This window comes from Bos taurus, chromosome 14 (assembly GCF_002263795.3).
Source record: "Bos taurus isolate L1 Dominette 01449 registration number 42190680 breed Hereford chromosome 14, ARS-UCD2.0, whole genome shotgun sequence".
In the NCBI taxonomy this organism is placed as follows: Eukaryota; Metazoa; Chordata; class Mammalia; order Artiodactyla; family Bovidae; genus Bos; species Bos taurus.
In genome coordinates this window covers 1,456,749-1,479,616 of record NC_037341.1, presented here as the reverse complement: position 1 = coordinate 1,479,616, position 22,868 = coordinate 1,456,749, and the positions used below count along the sequence as shown (strand labels likewise).

At 43.7% G+C, this 22,868-nt stretch overlaps 1 long non-coding RNA gene across 1 annotated transcript in view; it reads right to left on the bottom strand.

Moving 5' to 3' along the window:
* Positions 1-407: 407 nt before the first annotated feature.
* LOC132342168 (uncharacterized) overlaps positions 408-22,868 on the bottom strand; it is a 54,896-nt gene continuing 32,435 nt past the window's right edge. Inside the window, exon 2 of the long non-coding RNA XR_009490418.1 lies at positions 408-665. This is a non-coding gene — a long non-coding RNA (uncharacterized lncRNA). The remainder of the gene's footprint in view (positions 666-22,868) is intronic.

Below are 22,868 nucleotides of genomic sequence, written 5' to 3'. Positions count from 1 at the left end.
TTTCTACTTAAAAATAATCTGAGTATGTAATGAATATCTATTACTTAATTCAGCATGAGTCTAAAATTCCAAAGTGCCGAAAAGATTTTGGAAACTTTTTAAAGCAGACATTCTATAAAACATAATAATTGTTGAAAAAGTTAATTCATAAAATTTTATTTTATTTACATCAACTTAATACATGTGGTATTGACAAATATAATTGGAGTAATCATGAAAATATCATAAGATATTAAACTAAGCTCACCATCAATTCAATTTATTTTTCTGTTAACCATTTTTTACAGCATATACCTGTTAGACAAGTACCTCCAAAGTCTCCAAAACAGAAAAAAGTTAAATGTAAAATATATATTTTTTGTTTTACTGCTTCATTTGATATACATGAACTAATGGACATCAAGAAATTCATTTTTAAAAACTAATTTTATTTAGTTTTGGCCGTGCTGGGTCTTTGTTGCTGCGTGGGCTTTTCCCTAGTGGGCGCTCCTCTAGTTGCAGTGTGCAGGCTTCTCAGGCCGGTGGCTTCTTTCGTGTGGAGCAGAGGCTCTAGGCATATGGACTGCAGTAGTTTTTGCTCCAATGGGCTCAATAGGTGCGGCTCACAGGCTTAGTTGCTCCATGGTGTGTGGGATCTCCCCAGACCAGGAATCGAACCCATGTTCCTGCATTGGTGAGCAGAGTCTTTACCACTGAGCCACCAGGGAAGCCCAAGTAATTCATTTTTAGTACATCTTTACTTTGTACATTTGTTGAATTTATAATTTTTATAATCTTAAACATCTAGTAGGTACAACACTGGCTTGTGCTGTGCTGTGCTTAGTCGCTCAATTGTGTCCAGGTTTTTGCAACCCCATGGACTTTAGCCGGCCAGGCTCCTCTGTCTGTGGGGATTCTCCAGGCAAGACTACTGGAATGTGTTGCCATGCCTTCCTCAACATTAGCTTATTTGACTAGTAAATCTAAATAGAATAAAAATGTATGCTCATGTGAACCTTAATTCTGATAACTCAGATGACACAGCTATTTTTTCTTTTTCAGCTAAACCAACAATATCAAACTTGTCTTATTTACCAAAGATTTATTCAAATTACATGAATTCAAATGGCATTTGGGTTAGTTTCTATATTTATGAGATTTAGGAATATTTCATTTATGTAAGTATTGACTGGATCTTCCCTGTATCTCAGACGGTAAAGAATCTGCCTGCAATGCAGGAGACCCGGGTTCGATTCCTGGGTCGGAAAGATCCTCTGGAGAAGGGAATGGCAATCCATTCCAGTATTCTTGCCTGGAGAATCCCATGGAAAGAGGAGCCTGGCGGGCCACAGTCCATGGGGTCGCAAAGAGTCGGACACAATTGAGCAACTAACACTACTACTACTACTGAGTATTGATATTTATTTATGTCTAAGTCAATTGTACTAAAGCAAGCTTCTTTGTGGAGTTTTGTAAATTAATTAATAAAGTAATTTAATAAATAATATCATCTGGAAGTAGGGAAATAACATGTATACCCAGGGATCAAACCGCGGTCTCCTGCACTGCAGGCAGGTTCTTTACTGTCTGAGCCACCAGGGAAGTCTCTATACGTAGCATACTATGTACCAAAGCATACAGGAAGATATAAATAGAATCTCTGTGCTTTTATTCTGAAGTCCTAGCTATGAATCAGGCATAAACACAGGGATGCAGACTTCACTGGCTATAAAAAGCATTGGCTCTTGTCACCACTTTCTATTTTTTACATGAATTGTGTTTGTGGCAGATGAGACCATCTGAGGTGAGATCACCTGCTTCCCATGAGGGTTAGAGCTTCCCACCAATGCTTGTGGAAGAGACTTTCAAGATTTTCTTCTGCGTGACATGTAGTCTTAAGGGGCTATGGGCCACATTTTGGTCAGGTTGCTGAGGGAGATCCCAGGCAGCTTCCAGATGTCCCCAGAGCCCCTCCGAGGGGATAAAGCACTCAGTCTGTTTCACCTCCTCAGCTGCAGGGGGTTGCTTTTAGGGCCCCTGGTTTCTTGAGAGCCCCCACTGGAGACAGGCAGCCTAAAATTTGAGCGACTGTAAGGAACTAAGGGCTGGAGTGGGAAGGGAAAGATCCAACAGGCAAAGAAACGGATAAAGGCCGTTAGGGTTTGAAGAGGGATGTATCAGAGGTTTCAAGGAGCCTGAGGGAAGGGAAAGGAGGTAATGGGAAGGGAGAAGACTTGGAGGAGCTCCGTGGGAGACCTTGTGTTTCCCGATGAGGACACTGAGGTTTCAAACCATTCTTAGTAAAAGTGAAGGTTTTTACTAATGAAGGATTTGCTAACAGGAGTGCAGTAGGCTGATTTGGCACCGTAGGGGCCAACCATGTAGCCAGTGGGAGTCTGCAGAGGAAGACAAAAGAGTGAGAATTTCCATGGAGAATGGAGGTATCAAAGTACAGCACCAGGGAAGACAATTCCAGCAACTTGTCTACAAACAAAGAACAACCTAAATAACAAAGAACTGAATCAAACCAAATGAGACCCCAGTGAGGATTTCCCATGGTCCAACCAATGGTGCCCTCAATTCATATGTGGAAACCCTAACCTCCAGTACCTCATAATGTGACTATGTGGACAGAGGGTTCTTAAAGAAGTATTCAAGGTTAAATGAGGTCATATGGATGGGTCCTAATCGAATCAGAATAATGTCCTCCTAAGAAGGGGCAGTGTGGAAGGACATAGAGACACCAGAGGTGGTTGGGCACAGAAGTATGACCACATGAACAGCATGGCCATCTGCTGGCCAAGGAGAGAAGCATCAGCAGAAAATAACCTGCTAATGCCTTGATCTTGGACTTCTAGGCTCCAGGACGATAAGAAAATAAATTTCTGTTATTTAAGCCACCCAGCCCGGGTGTGGTATTTTATTATGGTGTCCCTAGGAAATTAATGCCATACCTTTCAAAGAAAACCTTGGGATCTATCCCAGCCTCAAGAGAATCCTGAGAATCAGACTTTGTCTCCACCCAGTTTTGATAGCCCTTCATCCAGAACACCAACTCTCCATCTATATGGACTCACTGTTGGCCCCCTCCCACCCCCATCAGCCAGCCAGGAGTGAGGCAAAGGCTCCCCAGGGGCATGGGGTCCAATGATGCAGTGGATTCTTTCAAGTCATGGCACCAGACTGTTACAGACAAAGTAGTCTGACAGCTGTTTAACTGACAAGATAGACTATTCAAGAGCTAGACCTCAACTCCTAATATAGTAGAGATGGCTGGGGATTTATATCCAACTACAGGGTGAGGGGTCAGAGGATGGAAGCTTCCTGAGTGGAAACATCAAGGGTGGGGATGTTCTTGCCAATGGCAGACTGAGGACTTAGACGTGGAAAGTGGAACTTGATCAGATGTCAAGAGTGGGAGGAGTCTCACTAAACTGATGCTGTGGATTCTTTGCTAAAATGAGGTGACAGAGACTGAAGACAGGACTGGGGTCAATGTCAAGGCCCAGTTGAGAAGCGGCTCAGAGGAGCCTGGTTTGAGTTTGGGCCAGGAGGGAGTCTTTGTCAGGTGTAAACTGAAAAGAAGGGGATTGAGGCTGGCACATTACCAGAGTACTGCTCAGTTACGGAGTGATTAAATTTGTTTTTGGAACTGTCCCTGGGAAAAGATGGGTGTGGCTACCTCCAGATTTTTTTTTTCTTTTTTCAATTAGGCCAACAGCTTTATTGAAAGACAAGAGCAGACGCCTCCAACCCCCAGGGTCCTGGCAGCACTGGCTTCAGGCTCTGAGCATTAAGGTGTCCTGTAGCCTGAGAGCTGCCTCCAGTTTTCACATGTGAAAACCAGCTCACCAACAGCGCAAGAGGGCTCCCTTTTCTCCATACCCTCTCCAGCATTTATCGTTTGTGGATTTTTGGATGATGATCATTCTGACCAGTGTGAGGTGATATCATTATAGTTTTGATTTGTATTTCTCTAATAATGAGCAATGTTGAGCATCTTTTCATATGTGTATTAGCCACCTGTATGTCTTTAGAGAAATGTCTGTTTCGGTCTTTTTCTCACTTTTTTATTGGGTTGTTTTTCTGGTATTCAGTTTTATGAGCTGCTTGTATATTTTGCAATGTTGGTGGGAATGTTAATTGATATAGCCACTATGGAAGACAGTATGGAGATTCCTCAAAAAACTGGGAGGTAGAATTACCATATGACCCAGCAATTCCACTACTTGTCATATACCCTGAGGAAACCAAGATTGTAAAAGGCGCGTGTACCCCAAAGTTCACCACAGCACTATTTACAATAGCTAGGCCATGGAAGCAACCTAGATGTTCATCATCAGATGAACAGATAAAGACACTGGTACACATATATAATGGAATAGTACTCGCCATGAAAAGGAACACATTTGAGTCAGTTTTAATGAGAAGGATGAACCTGGAGCCTATTACACTGTGTAAAGTAAGTCAGAAAGAGAAAAACAAATATCGTATGTTAACATATATGGAATCTAGAAAGATAGTACTCAAGTGCCTATTTACAAGGCAACAATGGAGACACAGACATGGAACAGACTTGTGGACGCACGGCAGGCAGGGACCGATGGAGAGACTAAGAGGGAAGCATAGACAGTCCCAGGTGTAAATAGGTAACCAATGGGAATTTGCCATATGACTCAGAAAACTCAAACTGGGGCTCTGTAACAACTCAGTGGGGTGGGAATGGCTGGGAGGTGGGAGGAAGGTAAGAAAGGGAGGGGACACATGTATACCTATGGCTGACTCACTCTGATGTATGGTAGAGGCCAGCACAATATTGTGAAGCAATTTTCCTTCAGTTAAAAATAAACAGGTTTGAAACAAAAACAGCTCAGAGGGTTGAAGCCACTACCCTTCTGTGTCTGTGACCCCGCAAAGACCAGCATTTCCTCTGCTCGGAGTTTGAGGGCAGAGTCCCTTGAAGACCGGGTTCGGAGGCAGCTGGACCTGCTGGGGGCGGCTGGCGGTCCTTTCGGCTCCTGCTGCCCCTACCCCGTGTTGAGGGAGGCTAGTACTCTTGCCTGGAAAATTCCATGGATGGAGGGGCCTGGTGGGCTGCAATCCATGGGGTCGCTAGGAGTCGGACACGACTAAGCGACTTCACTTTATTTTTTCACTTTCATGCATTGGAGAGCGAAATGGCAACCCACTCCAGTGTTCTTGCCTGGAGAATCCTAGGGACGGCGGAGCCTGGTGGGCTGCCGTCTATGGGGTCGCACAGAGTCGGACACGACTGAAGCGACTTAGCAGCAGCAGCAGCAGGAGGCCCAAACTCTGCAGGAGCGGAGGGAGGCTGCGTGGGGCTGGGCGGGGGAGGGGCGGGAGGAGGAGCCCAGGGCTCTGAGTTTCCATTTCCGGAGAGAAGGCAGGTGGGGAGGGGAGGGGCAGGGGAGCCCCAGGAGCGGAAGGGGAGGGGAGGGGAAAGGGGGGGCATCTCTCGGGCTCTGCTCAGAACTAACCGCCCCCCCCCCACCCCGCATCTGCCCAGGCACAGCGCTGTCCAGTCCAGGCACACTCTGTACGGGGATCCAGACTCCCCAGTCTCAGCGCCCAGGAACCCGTGTGACGCCTGCGTTTCCCTGCAGCCAAACTCAGCTCGGTCCGGTCCGGCCCCGCCCCCTCGCCTGCCCCTCCCAGGGAGCCCTGAACCCGCTAGGTGCAGGGATGCGGACAGTCCTACCCAGCGTCTGGCCTCCTCTTGTTACAGGACAAGGGGACACAAGAGGATGGTTATATGCCAGGTCTTAGGTGGGTCCCTGGCTCGGGGTCCTGAGTGAGGGCCCTTGGCTTCACACAGGAAAGAATTTAAGAGTGAGCTGAAGTGGGCTGGAAGCAGATTTACTCACAGAGAACACGGAGTGTGGGCTATCTCAGAAAGTGAGAGTGGGCCCGCGGTTGTGGGGGTGGTTAGTTCTTAAGGGGCTGGGTAATTTCATAGGCTAGCTAGTGGGAGGAGTATCCCTGCTACTTTGGGGAAGGGGTGAGTATTTCCAATATCTGGGCCGCCACCCACTTTTCGGCCTTAATGGTCAGCCTTGAAACTGTCTGGCGCCTGTAGGTGTGTCAACTAGCTGATGTACTACGACGGAGCTTTAAATGAGGCTCAAGTCCACTGGAGGCTGAATCTTCCACCATCTTGGGCCTAGTAGGTTCTGACCAGTTTTTGTTGTATCCTCAAGGGTTCTGTCGTTTTTTTTAGCGGTTGTGACCTGCCCCCTTCCTTCCCATCTTACTCCCAGGGCACTTCTGAGTGCCTGCGGCCCAGGCTAGGGAGCTCTGTGCCCCCTTCTTCTCAGCTCTCAGCGTCACCCACGTTGCTGGAACAGGGGCCCCTTCTAGGGCCCAAGAATGAGCTCTTGTCAAACACTCAGAAATGAATCGTCTAAAGAGTCACGTGCTGACAGAGCAGGAGAGTTTACTGGAAAGGGACGCCAGGGAGGGAGGGCAGCAGTCTCAGGGAACCCAGGGGTGCTGCTCTGCCACATGGCTCGCGGTTCGATGGGGTTAGTTCCTGAGCTGTTTCTGGCCCGCAGCCTGCTTGGCCCATACTTGGTGTGACCAGGACCCTTCCTGGTGGCACGTGTGTCTCTCAGCCAAGGTGGACTCCAGGACGAAGGACTCTGGGAGGTTGGCCGTCTCCCCTGTTTTGGCCCCTCCTGAATTCTCCTGGTTAGTGTTTGGTGACAGCACCTTGCTCCTCATCAGGACCTCTCATTGTGGCACAGCTCGTGTAAGTGGCTGTCCTAGTGCCTGAGACAAGGTGAGCAGTTTTTGTCCGAAGTTCCCTATCTGCCCTCCTGTGACTCCAGGCCCCCAGCCTGCTGGCCCAGGCCTGCATGGGATGGAGGACACCTCTTGATAAGTGGTGAGGAGAGGGCAGAGCTGGGATGGGGGCAAGGAAAAGCCAGGAACACGACACAGCAGCTTCTTCATGGCTCAGCCCTGCAAAAACCTAACTGCTCTGCTAATCACTGGTGGCATAGCACAGGGCCATGGACCCTGAGGGGTCAGGCCAGCAGGTCAGCTATGAGTGGAGTAGCTCTGCTTACAGCTGCAGTGTTCAGATGGCTCATGTGGAAAGAGCCTGTCCAACATCCTAGTGATGGCTAAAACAAATGTAACAGGATCAAATAATAGGGGTGTTAAATGGGATCTTGCCAGGGATAGAGAGACAGGTGGCATAATATTTTTCAATCTTTAAAAATAATTTCTACCCTGACCCAGAATAAAAAGGCTATATTTTGCATGGCAACCCAGAGCACTCATGTACACAGACTATGTGAATACATCTCTATGTAACTGAAACGAGGACTCCGCAAAGCAGTAATTCCCCTTATTCATGAAATGAGCTCTGATGTTTTCTTTTCTATTGTATCTGAGGAAGTGTAGGCTATGTCTCACTTGTTTGAATTTGCAACCTTGTTTTTTTTTTTTTTTGGCCATGTATGGTGGCATTTGGAATCTTAGTTCCCTGACCAGGGATCCAACCCATGCCTCCAACATTGGAAGCATGGAGTCTTAACTGCCGGACTGCCAGGGAAGTCCTGGAATTCACAACCTTCTAATGCACGCAGTCTGCAGTCTAAGAATGTACAAGTGGGTCATTTCCTATTGTGTCTTTGCCTGCCAGAAAGTATTTCTCCTCCCGAATGCTTGGAATGCTTGGACATCCGTTTGGGAGAATCAGCCTTCCTTGCTGGTGCAATTCAGCTGCCTGCCCTCCTGAGTAGGAAGCAGAGGGGTCTGTAAAAATCTGTTGTAACTTCTCTGTTCGGCACCCCAGCTGAGCCTCCACAATAGAAAGAGTGAAAAATGTGGAAGAGAGGGTGAGAAATATGCCAAGCAGCAAAGCAGATACCCAGATACTTGTGAGACGCCCAGTATTTGTGAGCACAAATACTGAATTGATAATAGTTTGGACATCTTCAGGACTGATAAAATATATCCTATCCAAGATCAAGCAGCCCCATAGATTACAAGCAGGATAAATAAATGAATCTCCACACAGACTCATGAGAATGTAGAAAACTGCAGACAAAAAGGAATTCTTGTCATTGGCTAGAGAAAGACAGGCCACCTTCTAAGGAGTGACTCTGGGAATGACACCTGACCTGACTTCTTGACAGCAGCTGTGGAAGCCAGAAGGAAAAAAATGACACAACCTTAGAATCTACATGCAGCAAAAATATCATTTAGGAATGAAGGTGAAAGGAAGACAAGGGAAAGCAAGAGTTGATCATCAGCAACTTGCACAAAAAGATGTCGAGGAAGTATTCTTCAGCCAGAAGGAAAGGGATCCCATGTGGAAGGTCAGTTATCTTGGAACATGCCAGCGCCACCATTTCCTGAACGTATGTCCCATGAAGAAGCCTGGAATGTAGTTGCTTCTGGGTCGAATGATCTCACCTTTGTCTTATTGTCATTCACCTTCCCCTGAGTTCTGCAAACCTCTGTAGTAAAGAATATGCCTGTTAATGCAGGAGACCCAATTTTAATCCCTGGAATAGGAAGATCCTCTGGAGAGGGGAACTGCAAACCACTGCCACATTGCTGCCTGGAGAAGGTAAAGAGTCCTCTCAAGGTGGGACTTTCAGCAGTTTTTATATCCTTCCTTAAACCACATTATTTCTAACCAATTAATTTAAAGGTCAAGATACTTAACATCTTTATGGCTTCTCTTGATCCTTGGAATAAGTCACCACCCTTTTTCATGCCCTCTGGCCGTTTTACCATGGACCAGATTGCATGGGCTTAAGATTAAAGATCACTACTTGTTTTTCCTTCAAGCATATGGAACAGACTAATTACTGCCCTTCCCTGGATCTGAGTGCTGAGAATTTATCAGACTGAAGGGCAATGGTTTCTGCTGCTTAACCTGGCAAATGGCAGAGTAGAAGGATGTGCACTCATGTTCTCCTGTGAGAACTCCAAAACTACAACTTGCTGCTGAACAACCGTCGAGTAGAGAATGTTGGATCCCACCAAAAAAAGGTACCCCACCTCCTAGGGCAAAGGACAAGCCCCAGCAAGATGGTAAGAGAGGTGAAATCGCATTTAGAATCAAACCCCTTACCAGCCAGAGACGCTCAGAGCGCTCAGAAAAACCTTGTGAGCAGCAGGACCCAGAGACCCCCACAGACACAGAGACAGAGCTGTGCTTGACTGTCTCTTGCAAAGGTACAGGTCAGCGGTGGCCTGCCACAGGGGCAGGGACTCTGGGTGCAGCAGACCCAGGTATGGCATAAGCCCTCTAGGAGGAGGTCGCCATTAACCCCACCAGAGAGCTGCCAGAACTTACACAGGACTGGGGAAACAGACTCTTGGAAGGCACAAACAGACCCTTGGGCACACCAGGACCCAAGAGAAAGGAGCAGTGACCCCACAAGAGACTGATCCAAACTGCCCGTGAGTGTCCAGGAGGCTCTGGCAGCGGCGTGGGTCAGTGGTGGCCTGCTGCAGGGTCGGGGGCACTGAGTGCTGCAGTGCATCATGGGAGCTTTTGAAGGAGGTCCCATTATCTTCATTACTTCCACTGTAGTTTGGCCTCAGGTTAAACAACAGGAAGGGAACACAGCCCCACCAATGAACAGAAAATTGGATTAAAGATTTACTGAGCATGGCTCCACCCATCAGAACAAGACCCAGTTTTCCCCTCAGTCAGTCTCTCCCATCAGAAAGCTTCCATAAGCCTCTTATCCTTATCCATCAAAAGGCAGACAGAATGAAAACCAATCTCAGAAAACTAACCAAACTGATCACATGGATCACAGCCTTGTCTAACTCAATAAAACTATGAGCCATGCTATGTAGGGCCACCCAAGATGGACAGATCATGGTGGAAAGTTCTGACAAAACATGGCCCACCGGAGAAGGGAATGGCAAAACACTTCAGTTTTCTTGCCTTGAGAACCCCATGAACAACATGTAAAGGCAAAAAGATATGATACTGAAAGATGAACCCCCCAGGTTGGTAGGTGCCCAATATGCTACTGGAGATCAGTGGAGAAATAACTGCAGAAAGAATGAAGAGACGGAGCCAAAGCAAAAACAACACCCAGTTGTGGATGTGACTGGTGATGGAAGTAATGTCTGATGCTGTAAAGAATAATATTGCATAGGAACCTGGAATGTTAGGTCCATGAATCAATGCAAATTGGAACTGGTCAAACAGGAGACAGCAAGAGTGAACATCAACATCTTAGGAATTAGTGAACTAAAATGGACTGGAATGGGTGAATTTAACTCAGATGACCATTATATCTACTACTGTGGGCAAGAAGCCCTTAGAAGAAATGGAGTAGACATCATAGTGAAAAAAAAAAAAAAAAGAATCCGAAATGCAGTACTTCGATGTAATCTCAAAAACGACAGAATGTTCTCTGTTCGTTTCCAAGGCAAACCATTCAATATCATCACAGTAATCCAAGTCTATGCCCCGACCACTAATGCTGAAGAAGCTGAAGTTGAATAGTTCTGTGAAGGCCTACAGGACCTTCTAGAACTAACACCTCAAAAAGATGTCCTTTTCATTATAAGGGACAGGAATGCAAATGTAGGAAGTCAAGAGATACTTGGAGTAACAGACAAATTTGGCCTTGGAGTACAAAAAGAAGCAGGTCAAAGGCTAATAGAGTTTTGCCAAGAGAACGCACTGGTCATAGAAAATACCCTCTTCCAACAACACAAGAGAAGACTCTACACATGGACATCACCAGATGGTCAATACCGAAATCAGATTGATTATATTCTTTGCAGCCAAAGAAGAAGAAGCTCTATATAGTCAGCAAAAACAAGACCAGGAGCTGACTGTGGCTCAGATCATGAACTCCTTATTGCCAAATTCAGACTTAAATTGAAGAAGGTGGGGAAAACCACTAGACCATTCAGGTATGACCTAAATCAAATCCTTTATGATTATACCACGGACATGACAAATAGATTCAAGGGATTAGATCTGATAGACAGAGTGCCTGAAGAGCTATGCATGGAGGTTCATGACATTGTACAGGAGGAGATGATTAAAACCATCCCCAAGAGAAAGACTTGTAAAAAGGCAAAATGGTTGTGTGAGGAGACCTTACAAATAGCTGTGAAAAGAAGAGAAATGAAAGGCAAGGGAGAAAAGGAAAGATATACCCATCTGAATGCACAATTCCAAAGAATAGCAAGGAGAGATAAGAAAGCCTTCCTCAGTGATCAATGAGAAGAAATAGAGGAAAACAATAGAATGGGAAAGACTAGAGATCTCTTCAAGAAAATTAGAGATACCAAGGGAATATTTCATGCAAAGATGGGCTTGATAAAGGACAGAAATGGTATGGACCTAACAGAAGCAGAAGATATTAAGAAGAGGTGGCAAGAATACACAGAAGAACTGTACAAAAAAGATATTCATAACCCAGATAACCACAGTGGTGTGATCACTCACTAGAGTCACATCCTGGAATATGAAGTCAAGTGGGCCTTAGGAAGCATCACTATGAACAAAGCTAGTGGAGGTGATGAAATTCCAGTGGAGCTATTTCAAATCCTAAAAGATGATGCTGTGAAAGTGCTGCACTAAATATGCCAGCACATTTGGAAAACTCAGCAGTGGCCACAGGACTGGAAAAGGTCAGTTTTCATGCCAGTCCCAAAGGAAGGCAATGCCAAAGAATGCTCAAACTACCACACAATTTCACTCATCTCACATGCTAGCAAAGAATACTCAAAGTTCTCCGAGCCAGGCTTCAACAGTACATGAACCCTGAACTTCCAGAGGTTCAAGCTGGATTTAGAAAAGGCAGAGGAATCAGAGATCAAATTGCCAACATCTGTTGGATCATGGAAAAAGCAAGAGAGTTCCAGAAAAACATCTACTTCTGCTTTATTGACCGTGCCAAAGCCTTTAACTGTGTGGATCACAACAAACTGTGGAAAATTCTGAAAGAGATGGGAATACCAGACCATTTGACCTGCCTCCTGAGAAATCTGTATGCAGATCAAGAAGCAACAGTTAGAACTGGACATGGAACAACAGACTGGTTCCAAATCGGGAAAGGAGTATGTGAAGGGTGTATATTGTCACCCTGCTTATTTAACTTCTATGCAGAGTACATCAAGCGAAATGCCAGGCTGGATGAAGAACAAGCTGGAATCAAGATTGCCAGGAGAAATATCAATAACCCCAGATGTGCAGATGATATGACCCTTATGGCAGAAAGTGAAAAAGAACTAAAGAGCCTCTTGATGAGAGTGAAAGAGGAGAGTGAAAAAGCTGGCTTAAAACTCAACATTCAAAAAACGAAGATCATGGCATCCAGTCCCATCACTTCATGGCAAATAGATGGGGAAACAATGGAAACAGTGAGAGACTTTATTTGGGGGTGGGCGGGGGGCTCCAAAATCACTGCAGGTGGTGACTGCAGCCATGAAATTAAAAAATGCTTGCTCCTTGGAAGAAAAGCTATGACCAACCTAGACAGCATATTCATATTAAAAAGCAGAGATATTACTTTGCCAACCAAGGTCCATCTAGTCAAAGTTATGGTTTTTCCAGTAGTCATGTATGGATGTGAGAGTTGGACTATAAGGAAAGCTGAGCGCCAAAGAATTGATGCTTTTTATCTGTGGTGTTGAAGACTCTTGACAGTCCCTTGGATTGTAAGGAGATCTAACCAGTCAATCCTAAAGGAAATCAGTCCTGAATATTCATTGGAAGGACTGATGCTGAAGCTAAAGCTCCAGTACTTTGGCACCTGATGCGAAGAACTGACTCACTGGAAAAGACCCTGATGCTGGCAAAGATAGAAGGCAGGAGGAGAAGGGGGTGACACAGGAAGAGATGGTTCAATCACTGACTGAATGGACGTGAGTTTGAGAAAACTCCGAGAGTTGGTGACGGACAGGGAGGCCTGGCGTGCTGCAGTCCATGGTGTCACAAAGAGTCGAACACAAATGAGCAACTGAACTGAACTGATCTATCTCCTCCTGTTGGCTGTTCCTGAGTTGTATCCTTGTAATAAAACAGTAGTCTAAGTACAGAGCTTTAGGTGATTTCTTTCACTTGTTCTATGAAATCATTAAAACTAAATGGGGATGGGGGTCAGGGGACATCCCAAATTTGTAGCCAAGTAGGATAGAGATCCAATACCCCACTTGTAATAAGGCTGTCTTGCTGGGGACTTTACCTTTAAGCTGTGGGACCTGTGCCAGCTCCAGACAGTTAGTTCAGGAATTGAAATGTAGGACACCCAGCTGAGTGCTGAGAACTGAGCAGAGAATGGCAGAGAACTGAAATGCAGTAATAAATAGATTGAAAATAAATGAATGAGAAAAGATATAAATGCAAACTATAAGCATAAGGAAGCTGTCACTGTACTTATACTCCAAAGCAAAGAGTATAACTAAAGTCAGATATTTCATAATGATAAGGTAGCAATTTATCAGTAAGACACAGCAGCCCTTAGCATGTATGTCCTGTCAACTAAAACACATAAACAGCTTAAAGCTGAGAATAATGTTTTATTTATTTCACTTTCTGAGGACTTCAGAAAAGTTGAAAAGACAGCTTCACAGTGAGCTGTGAGAGACTGCTCTGAAGAGAAGCCAGGATATACAGGAGTCTTTGCAACAAAGATCAGGTAGTCAGAGTATCAAGATATTATTGTTCATTAAGGAAAACTTGATATCAGGAAAACCTGATAAATTAATGAATTTAGCTCTTTTCTCTATACCAAAAGATACAAAAGTCTGGGCTCACTGAAATCATTTCTTTGAATATGCACCTCAAATTCTAGGGCCAGTATCCTGTGCTTTCTCGTCCTGAGTCTCCTCAGAGTGCACCTTTGTGGGGAAGGAACTGCATCAGCTGAGGGCTGGGCAACTGGCAGCCCATTTGCCTCCATCCTGAGTTTCCTCGTGGCTCACCTTCCAGAGTGGCTAAAGTGGTTGAGGGCTGCAACATCCTTTGTTTACTGATATGGCAGGCAGCATTTTTTATTCACAGCATCTAATAACAAAATTTCAAAATACCAGAAACAAAAATAAATAGACATAAAGGGAGACACATACAAATACACAAGACCTCTTTCTCAAAGACTGATAGAAAAAGAGGATTTTTAAACAGATTTCAGTAAGAATATAAAAGATGTGAACAATACTATTAGCCAACTTGACCTGATTGACATTTACAAGACATGATGTCAAATAACCACAAAACAAGCAATCTCTTCAGGTACATATCAAATATGTTCAAGACAGACATATCCTGGTCCATAAGAAACCTGTCAATCTCAAAAGATGAGCTTCTTACAGAGTAAGATCAAAGTCAATAACACAAAGATATTTAGAATAGAACTGTCTAATAAAAATAGAATGGAAGTCACAAATGCAGTTTTAAACTTTCTGGTAGGTGCACTAAAAGGTTAAAAGAAATTTGAAATTAACACTAGTAATAGGAACTTCCCTGGTGGTCCAGTGGCTAAGACCCTGACCAATTAATGCAGGATCCTGGGTTCAATCCTTGGTTAGTGAAATAGAGCCCACATGCTGCAACTAAGACAAGTACAGCCAAATAAATAATATATTTGTTAAATATATCAGTACTTTATTTAAGCCAATATATCCAAAATACAACATTAATGATATTTCCAAATGTGAGATATTTCATGTTCCTTTTTTTTTTTAAATTGTCTTTAAAAAATCTAGGGAGGGGGGAGCTGTCCTAAGATGGCAGAGGAATAGGACTGGGAAACCACTTTCTCCCCCACAAATTCATCAAAAGATGGTTTGAACGCTGAGCAAATTCCACAAAACAACTTCCGAATGCTGGCAGAGGACACCAGGCACCCAGAAAGTCAGCCCATTGTCTTCGAAAGGAGGTAGGACAAAATATAAAAGATAAAAAGAGAGACAAAAGAGTTAGGCACGGGAGACCCGTCACGGGGAGGGAGTCGTGAAAGAGGAGAAGTTTCCAAGCACCCTCTCACTGGCAGGTCTGTGGGGAGTTTTGGAATCTCAGGGGACAACATAACCAGGAAGAAAAATTAACAAATAAATAAATAAAACCCACAGATTACGTGCCTAATGGCAACTCCCAGAGGAGAAGTAGCCCAGACGCTGCAATCTGCCACCAACAAGCAGGGGGGTGAACAGGGAGGTGCGGGCTGCATTGCTTAGAGTAGCATCTGGGCCTGAATGCCCTGAGTACAATCTTAGGGAGCTAATGCAAGATAGCAGCCCAAACTGTGGGGTAGCCAGAGAGAGAAAGAAGAGAGAGAGAGAGAAAACTTTCCCGCGAAAAGCTCTAACCTAAGGCACTGCCAGGCCGCTCACAGGATAAAGGAGTGAGCGAATACTGGAGGAGAGCTAGCCAGCAGCGGATCGGCCCATCCCCCACCGGAGGCAGAGAGGCAGGCAGGCGACAGCCGGAGCTGGAAAGGGGCAATCTCTGCCCCAGAGAGGCATTCTCTACCAAACTGCGAGCAGGCTCCCAGTTGCTAACCAAGTCTTCCTGGGATCCTGGACGGTTGACATCTGCCAGGAGGGTCGCGGCCAGAGATCAGCTCCCCAGAGGAGACACACCGCACACCTGAGACGGCGCTCCTGCTGCGCACCCAGGAAAACGAGCAGCTGGGACCGGGGAAGTGATAAGGCGCACCACCCCACCTGGGGAGAGTGTGCTCGCTAAGCACCCGGTCGCCTGAGCTGCTCAGACCTGGGAAGGGCACAAAACGCTGGCCCAACCGAGTCTGTGCCTTTGTGGGGGTACCCAAGAACCTGAACCTGAGCAGCTTAGACCTGGGAAGTGCACTCAACCCAGGGCCTGCTTTAGACAGTTCCCCTGCAGAGCAACCTGGAGCCTAAGCAGTGTAGACCTGGAAAACACACATGCCGTGAGCAGGGACAAACCCAGTGTGGCCCAGACACCGCGCGCTCCCCACGCTCGCCAGTGGTATTTGTTTGCAATGTTCCTCCCTCCGCACAGCACGACTGAACAAGTAAGCCTAAATAAGTGACCACCTTCGCCCCCTTGTGTCAGGGCAGAAATTAGACACTGAAGAGACTTGTAAACAGAAGAAGCCAAAAGAAACAGAGGGAACCGCTTTGAAAGTGACAGGTGCAACTGATTAAAACTCTGTAGTTAGCACCAACTACATTGGAAAGGGCCTATAGACCTTGAGACATGTAAGCTGGAACAAGGAACTATCTGAAACTGAACAGACCCCCCACTGCCCGAAACAGCTCCGAGAAATTCCTAGATATATTTTTACTATTAGCATTTAAACAATTTAAAATTTTTTTTTATTTTTAAGTCCTTTATTACCCTCTTTAACTTTCATTTTTATAACCTACTATTACCATGTTTTTTTAAAAGACCCTATTTTTAAAGCAAATTTCATATATATTTTTTTAATAATTTTTGTGATTTTGTTTTGTTTTTTTTTTTTTAATATTGTATTTTTGAGAGTCTAACCTCTATTCTAGATTTTTAATCTTTGCTTTTTGGTATTTGTTATCAATTTTGTACCTTTAAGAATCCAGTCTTCAGTACCCATTTTTACTTAAGAGTGTTATTACAGGCTTGATTGCCCTCTCCCCATTTTGACTCTCCTTTTTCTCCCTAGGTCACCTCTATCTTCTCCCTCCACCTTCTCTTCTCTACCAAACTCTGTAAATCTTTTTGGGTGTTCAGGACTGTGGAGAACACTTAGGGAACTGATTACTGGCTAAATCTCTCTCTCTCTTTTTTACTCCCCCTCTTCTCCTCCTGGTCACCTCTACCTCCTTCCTCCCTCTTCTCTTCTCTATGTAACTCCATGAACCTCACTGGGTGTTCCAGGCTGTGGAGAGCACATAGGGATTTGATTACTGGCTAGATTGCTCTCTCCCCTTTTGAATCCCCCTCTTCTCCTCCTGATCACCTTTATCTCCCTCCTCCCTCCTCTCTTTTCCATGTAACTCAGCAAACCTTTCTGGGTATCCCACACTGTAGAGAATCTTTTCTCCATTAACCTAGATGTTTTATCATTGCTGCTGTATGGATAGAGAAGTCTTCAGACGACTGTAAGAATAAGACTGTAAACCAGAGGCAGGAGGCTTAAATCCAAAACCCGAGAACATCAGAAAACTCCTGACTCCAGGGAACATTAATCGATAAGAGCTCATCCAAAAGCCTCCATACCTACACTGAAACCAAGCTCCACCCAAGAGCCAACAAGTTCCAGAGCAAGACATACCATGCAAATTTTCCAGCAACACAGGAACATAGCCCTGAGGTTTAATATACAGGCTACCCAAAGTCACACCAAACCCACAGACACCTCAAAACTCACTAGATACTTCATTGCAACCCAGAGAGAAGAAATCCAGCTCCACCCACCAGAACACCAAAGCAAGCTTCCCTAACCAGGAAACCTTGAGAACCACTCATCCAACCTCACCCACAGGGAGGAACCTCCATAATAAAGAAGAACCACAAACTACCAGAATACAGAAAGGCCACCCCAAACACAGCAATCTAAACAAGATGAAAAGGCAGAGAAATACTCAGCAGGTAAAGGGACGTGATAAATGCACACCACACCAAACAAAACAGGAGATAGGGAATCTACCTGAAAAAGAATTCAGAATAATGATAGTAAAAATGATCCAAAATCTTGAAAATAAAATGGAGTTACAGATAAATAGCCTGGAGACAAGGATTAAGAAGATACAAGAAATGTTTAACAAGGACCTAGAAGAAATAAATTCAATCAACAATGAATAATGCAATAACTGAGATCAAAAACATGCTGGAGGGAACCAACAGTACAATAACTGAGGCAGAAGATAGGATAAGTGAGGTGAAAGATAGAATGGTGGAAATAAATGAAGCAGAGAGGAAAAAAGAAAAAAGAATTAAAAGAAATGAAGACAACCTCAGAGACCTCTGGGACAATGTCAAACGCCCCAACATTCGAATCATAGGAGTCCCAGATGCTATGCTATGCTAAGTTGCTTCAGTCGTGTCCGACTCTGTGCGACCCCATAGACGGCAGCCCATCAGGCTCTGCCATCCCTGGGATTCTCCAGGCAAGAATACTGGAGTGGGTTGCCATTTCCTTCTCCAATGCATGAAAGAGAAAAGTGAAAGTGAAGTCGCTCAGTCGTGTCCAACTTTTAGCGACCCCATGGACTGCAGCCTACCAGGCTCCTCCGTCCATGGGATTTTCCAGGCAAGAGTACTGGAGTGGGGTGCCATTGCCTTCTCCAAGGAGTCCCAGAAGAAGAAGACAAAAAGAAAGGCCATGAAAAAATACTTGAGGAGGTAACAGTTGAAAAGTTCCCTAAAATGGGGAAAGAAATAGCCAGCCAAGTCCAAGAAACTCAGAGAGTCCCAAACAGGAGAAACCCAAGACAAAACACCCCAAGACACATATTAATTAAATTAACAAAGATCAAACACAAAGAACAAATATTAAAAGCAGCAAGGGAAAACAACAAATAACACATAAGGGGATTCCCATAAGGATAACAGCTGATCTTTCAATAGAAACTCTTCAGGCCAGAAGGAAATGGCAGGACATACTTAAAGTGATGAAAGAGAAAAACCTACAACCCAGATTACCATACCCAGCAAGGATCCCATTCAAATATGAAAGAGAAATCAAAAGCTTTACAGACAAGCAAAAGCTGAGAGAGTTAGGCGCCACCAAACCAGCTCTTCAACAAATGATAAAGGATCTTCTGTAGACAGGAAACACAGAAAGGGTGTATAAACTCGAACCCAAAACAATAAAGTAAATGGCAATGGGATCATACTTATCAATAATTACCTTAAATGTAAATGGGTTGAATGCCCCAACCAAAAGACAAAGACTGGCTGAATGGGTACAAAAACAAGACCCCTATATATGTTGCTACAAGAGACCCACCTCAAAACAGGGGACACATACAGACTGAAAGTGAAGGGCTGGAAAAAGATATTCCATGCAAATAGAGACCAAAGGAAAGCAGGAGTAGCAATACTCATATCAGATAAAATAGACTTTGAAATAAAGGTTGTGAAAAGAGACAAAGAAGGACACTACATAATGATCAAAGGATCAATCCAAGAAGAAGAGATAACAATTATAAATATATATGCACCCAACATAGGAGCACCGCAATATGTAAGGCAAATGCTAACAAGTATGAAAGGGGAAATTAACAATAACACAATAATAGAGGGAGACTTTAATACCCCACTCATACCTAGGGATAGATCGACTAAACAGAAAATTAACAAGGAAACACAAACTTTAAATGATACAATGGACCAGTTAGACCTAATTGACATCTATAGGACATTTCACCCCAAAACAATGAATTTTACCTTTTTCTCAAGTGCACACAGAACCTTCTCCAGGATAGATCACATCCTGGGCCATAAATCTAGCCTTGGTAAATTTTTAAAAATTGAAATCATTCCAAGCATCTTTTCTGATCACAATGCAGTAAGAATAGATGTCAACTACAGGAAAAAAAAACTATTAAAAATACCAACATATGGAAGCTAAACAACACGCTTCTGAATAACCAACAAATCACAGAAGAAATCAAAATATGCAAAGAAATGAATGAAAATGAAAACACAACAACCCAAAACCTATGGGACTCAGTAAAAGCAGTGCTAAGGGGAAGGCTCATAGCAATACAAGCTTACCTCAAGAAATAAGAGAAAAGTCAAATAAATAACCTAACTCTATACCTAAAACAACTAGAAAAGGAAGAAATGAAGAACCCCAGGGTTAGTAGAAGGAAATCTGTTCAGTTCAGTTAGTCAGCCAGTTCAGTCACTCAGTCGTGTCCGACTCTTTGGGACCCCATGAATCGCAGCACGCCAGGCCTCCCTGTCCATCAACAACTCCCGAACCCTACCCAAACTCATGTGCATTGAGTCGGTGATGCCATCCAGCCATCTCATCCTCTGTTGTCCCCTTCTCCTCCTGCCCCCAATCTCTCCCAGCATCAGGGTCTTTTCCAGTGAGTCAACTCTTCGCATGAGGTGGCCAAAGTACTGGAGTTTCAGCTTCAGTATCAGTCCTTCCAATGAACACCCAAGACTGATCTCCTTTAGGAGGGACTGGTTGGATCTCCTTGCAGTCCAAGGGACTCTCAAGAGTCTTCTCCAACACCACACTTCAAAAGCATCAATTCTTCTATGCTCAGCTTTCTTCACAGTCCAACTCTCACATCCATACATGACCACTGGAAAAACCACAGCATTGACTAGATGGACCTTTGTTGGCAAAGTAATGTCTCTGCTGTTTTAATATGCTATCTAGGTTGGTCATAACATTCCTTCCAAGGAGTAAGCGTCTTTTAATTTTATGGAGGCAATCACCATCTACAGTGATTTTGGAGCCCAAAAAAATAAAGTCTGACACTGTTTCCACTGTTTCCCCATCTATTTCCCATGAAGTGATGGGAACGGATGCCATGATCTTAGTTTTCTGAATGTTGAGCTTTAACTCAACTTTTTCACTCTCCTCTTTCACTTTCATCAAGAGGCTTTTTAGTTCCTCTTCACTTTCTGCCATAAGGGTGGTGTCATCTACATATCTGAGGTTATTGAAATTTCTCCCGGCAATCTTGATTCCAGCTTGTGTTTCTTCCAGTCCAGCGTTTCTCATGATGTACTCTGCATATAAGTTAAATAAGCAGGGTGACAATATACAGCCTTGACGTACTCCTTTTCCTATTTGGAACCAGTCTGTTGTTCCATGTCCAGTTCTAACTGCTGCTTCCTGACCTGCATATAGGTTTCTCAAGAGGCAGGTCAGGTGGTCTGGTATTCACATCTCTGTCAGAATTTTCCACAGTTTATTGTGATCCACACAGTCAAAGGCTTTGGCATAGTCAATAAAGCAGAAATAGATGTTTTTCTGGAACTCTTTTGCTTTTTCCATGATCCAGTGGATATGTTGGCAATTTGATCTCTGATTCCTCTGCCTTTTGTAAAACCAGCCTGAACATCTGGAAGCTCACAGTTCATGTATTACTGAAGCCTGGCTTGGAGAATTTTGAGCATTACTTTACTAGTGTGTGAGATGAGTGCCATTGTGTGGTAATGTGAGCATTCTTTGGCATTGCCTTCCTTTGGGATTGGAATGAAAACTGACCTTTTCCAGTCCTGTGGCCACTGCTGAGTTTTCCAAATGTGCTGGCATATTGAGTGCAGCACTTTCACAGCATCATCTTTCAGGATTTGAAATAGCTCCACTGGAATTCCATCACCTCCACTAGCTTTGTTCATAGTGATGCTTCCTAAGGCCCACTTGACTTCACATTCCAGGATGTCTGGTTCTAGGTGAGTGATCACATCATCATGATTATCTGGGTCGTGAAGTTCTTTTTTGTACAGTTCTTCTGTGTATTCTTGCCACCTCTTCTTAATATCTTCTGCTTCTGTTAGGTCCATACCATTTTTGTCCTTTATCGAGCCCATCTTTGCATGAAATGTTCCCTTGGTATCTCTGATTTTCTTGAAGAGATCTCTAGTCTTTCCCATTCTATTATTTTCCTCTATTTCTTTGCATTGATCACTGAGGAAGGTTTTCTTATCTCTCCTTGCTATTCTTTGGAACTCTGCATTCAGATGCTTATATCTTTTCTTTTGTCCTTTGCTTTTCTCTTCTCTTCTTTTCACAGCTATTTGTAAGGCCTCCTCAGACAGCCATTTTGCTTTTTTGATGGAAAAAAATACTAAAAATTAGGGCAGAAATAAATGCAAAATAAACAAATGAGACCATAGCAAAAATCAACAAAGCTAAAAGCTGGTTCTTTGAGAAGATAAATAAAATAGATAAACCATTAGCCAGACACATCAAGAGACAAAGGGAGAAGAATGAAATCAACAAATTTAGAAATGAAAATGGAGAAACCACAACAGACAACATAGTAATACAAAGGATCATAAGAGACTACTATGCAACTATATGCCAATATAATGGACAACTTGGAAGAAATGGACAAATTCTTATAAAAATGTAACTTTCCAAAACTGAACCAGGAAGAAATAGAAAATCTTAACAGACCCATCACTAGCATGGAAATCGAAACTGTAATCAGAAATCTTCCAGCAAACAAAAGCCCAGGACCAGACGGCTTCACAGCTGAATTCTACCAAAAATTTAGAGAAGAGCTAACACCTATCCTACTCAAACTCTTCCAGAAAATTGCAGAGAAAGGTAAACTTCCAGACTCATTCTATGAGGCCACCATCACCCTAATACCAAAACCTGACTAAGATGCCACAAAAAAAGAAAACTACAGGCCAATATCACTGATGAACATAGAAGCAAATATCCTTAACAAAATTCTAGCAAACAAAATCCAACAACATAATAAACAGATCATACATCATGACCAAGTGGGCTTTATCCCAGGATGCAAGGATTCTTTAATATCTGCAAATCAATCAACGTGATACACCACATTACCAAATTGAAAGATATAAACTATATGATTATCTTAATGGATGCAGAGAAAGCCTTTGACAAAATTCAACATCCAGTTATGATAAAAACCCTCCAGAAAACATGAATAGAAGCAACATATCTCAACATAATAAAAGCTATATATGATAAACCCACAGCAAACATTATTCTCAATGGTGAAAAATTGAAAGCATTTCCCCTAAAGTCAGGAACAGGACAAGGGTGCCCATTCTCACCACTACTATTCAACATAGTTTTGGCCCCAGAAGTAAGAGCAGAAAAAGAAATAAAAGGAATCCAGATTGGAAAAGAAGTAAAACTCTCACTGTTTGCAGATGACATGATCCTCTACATAGAAAACCCTAAAGACTCCACCAGAAAATTACTAGAGCTAATCAATGAATACAG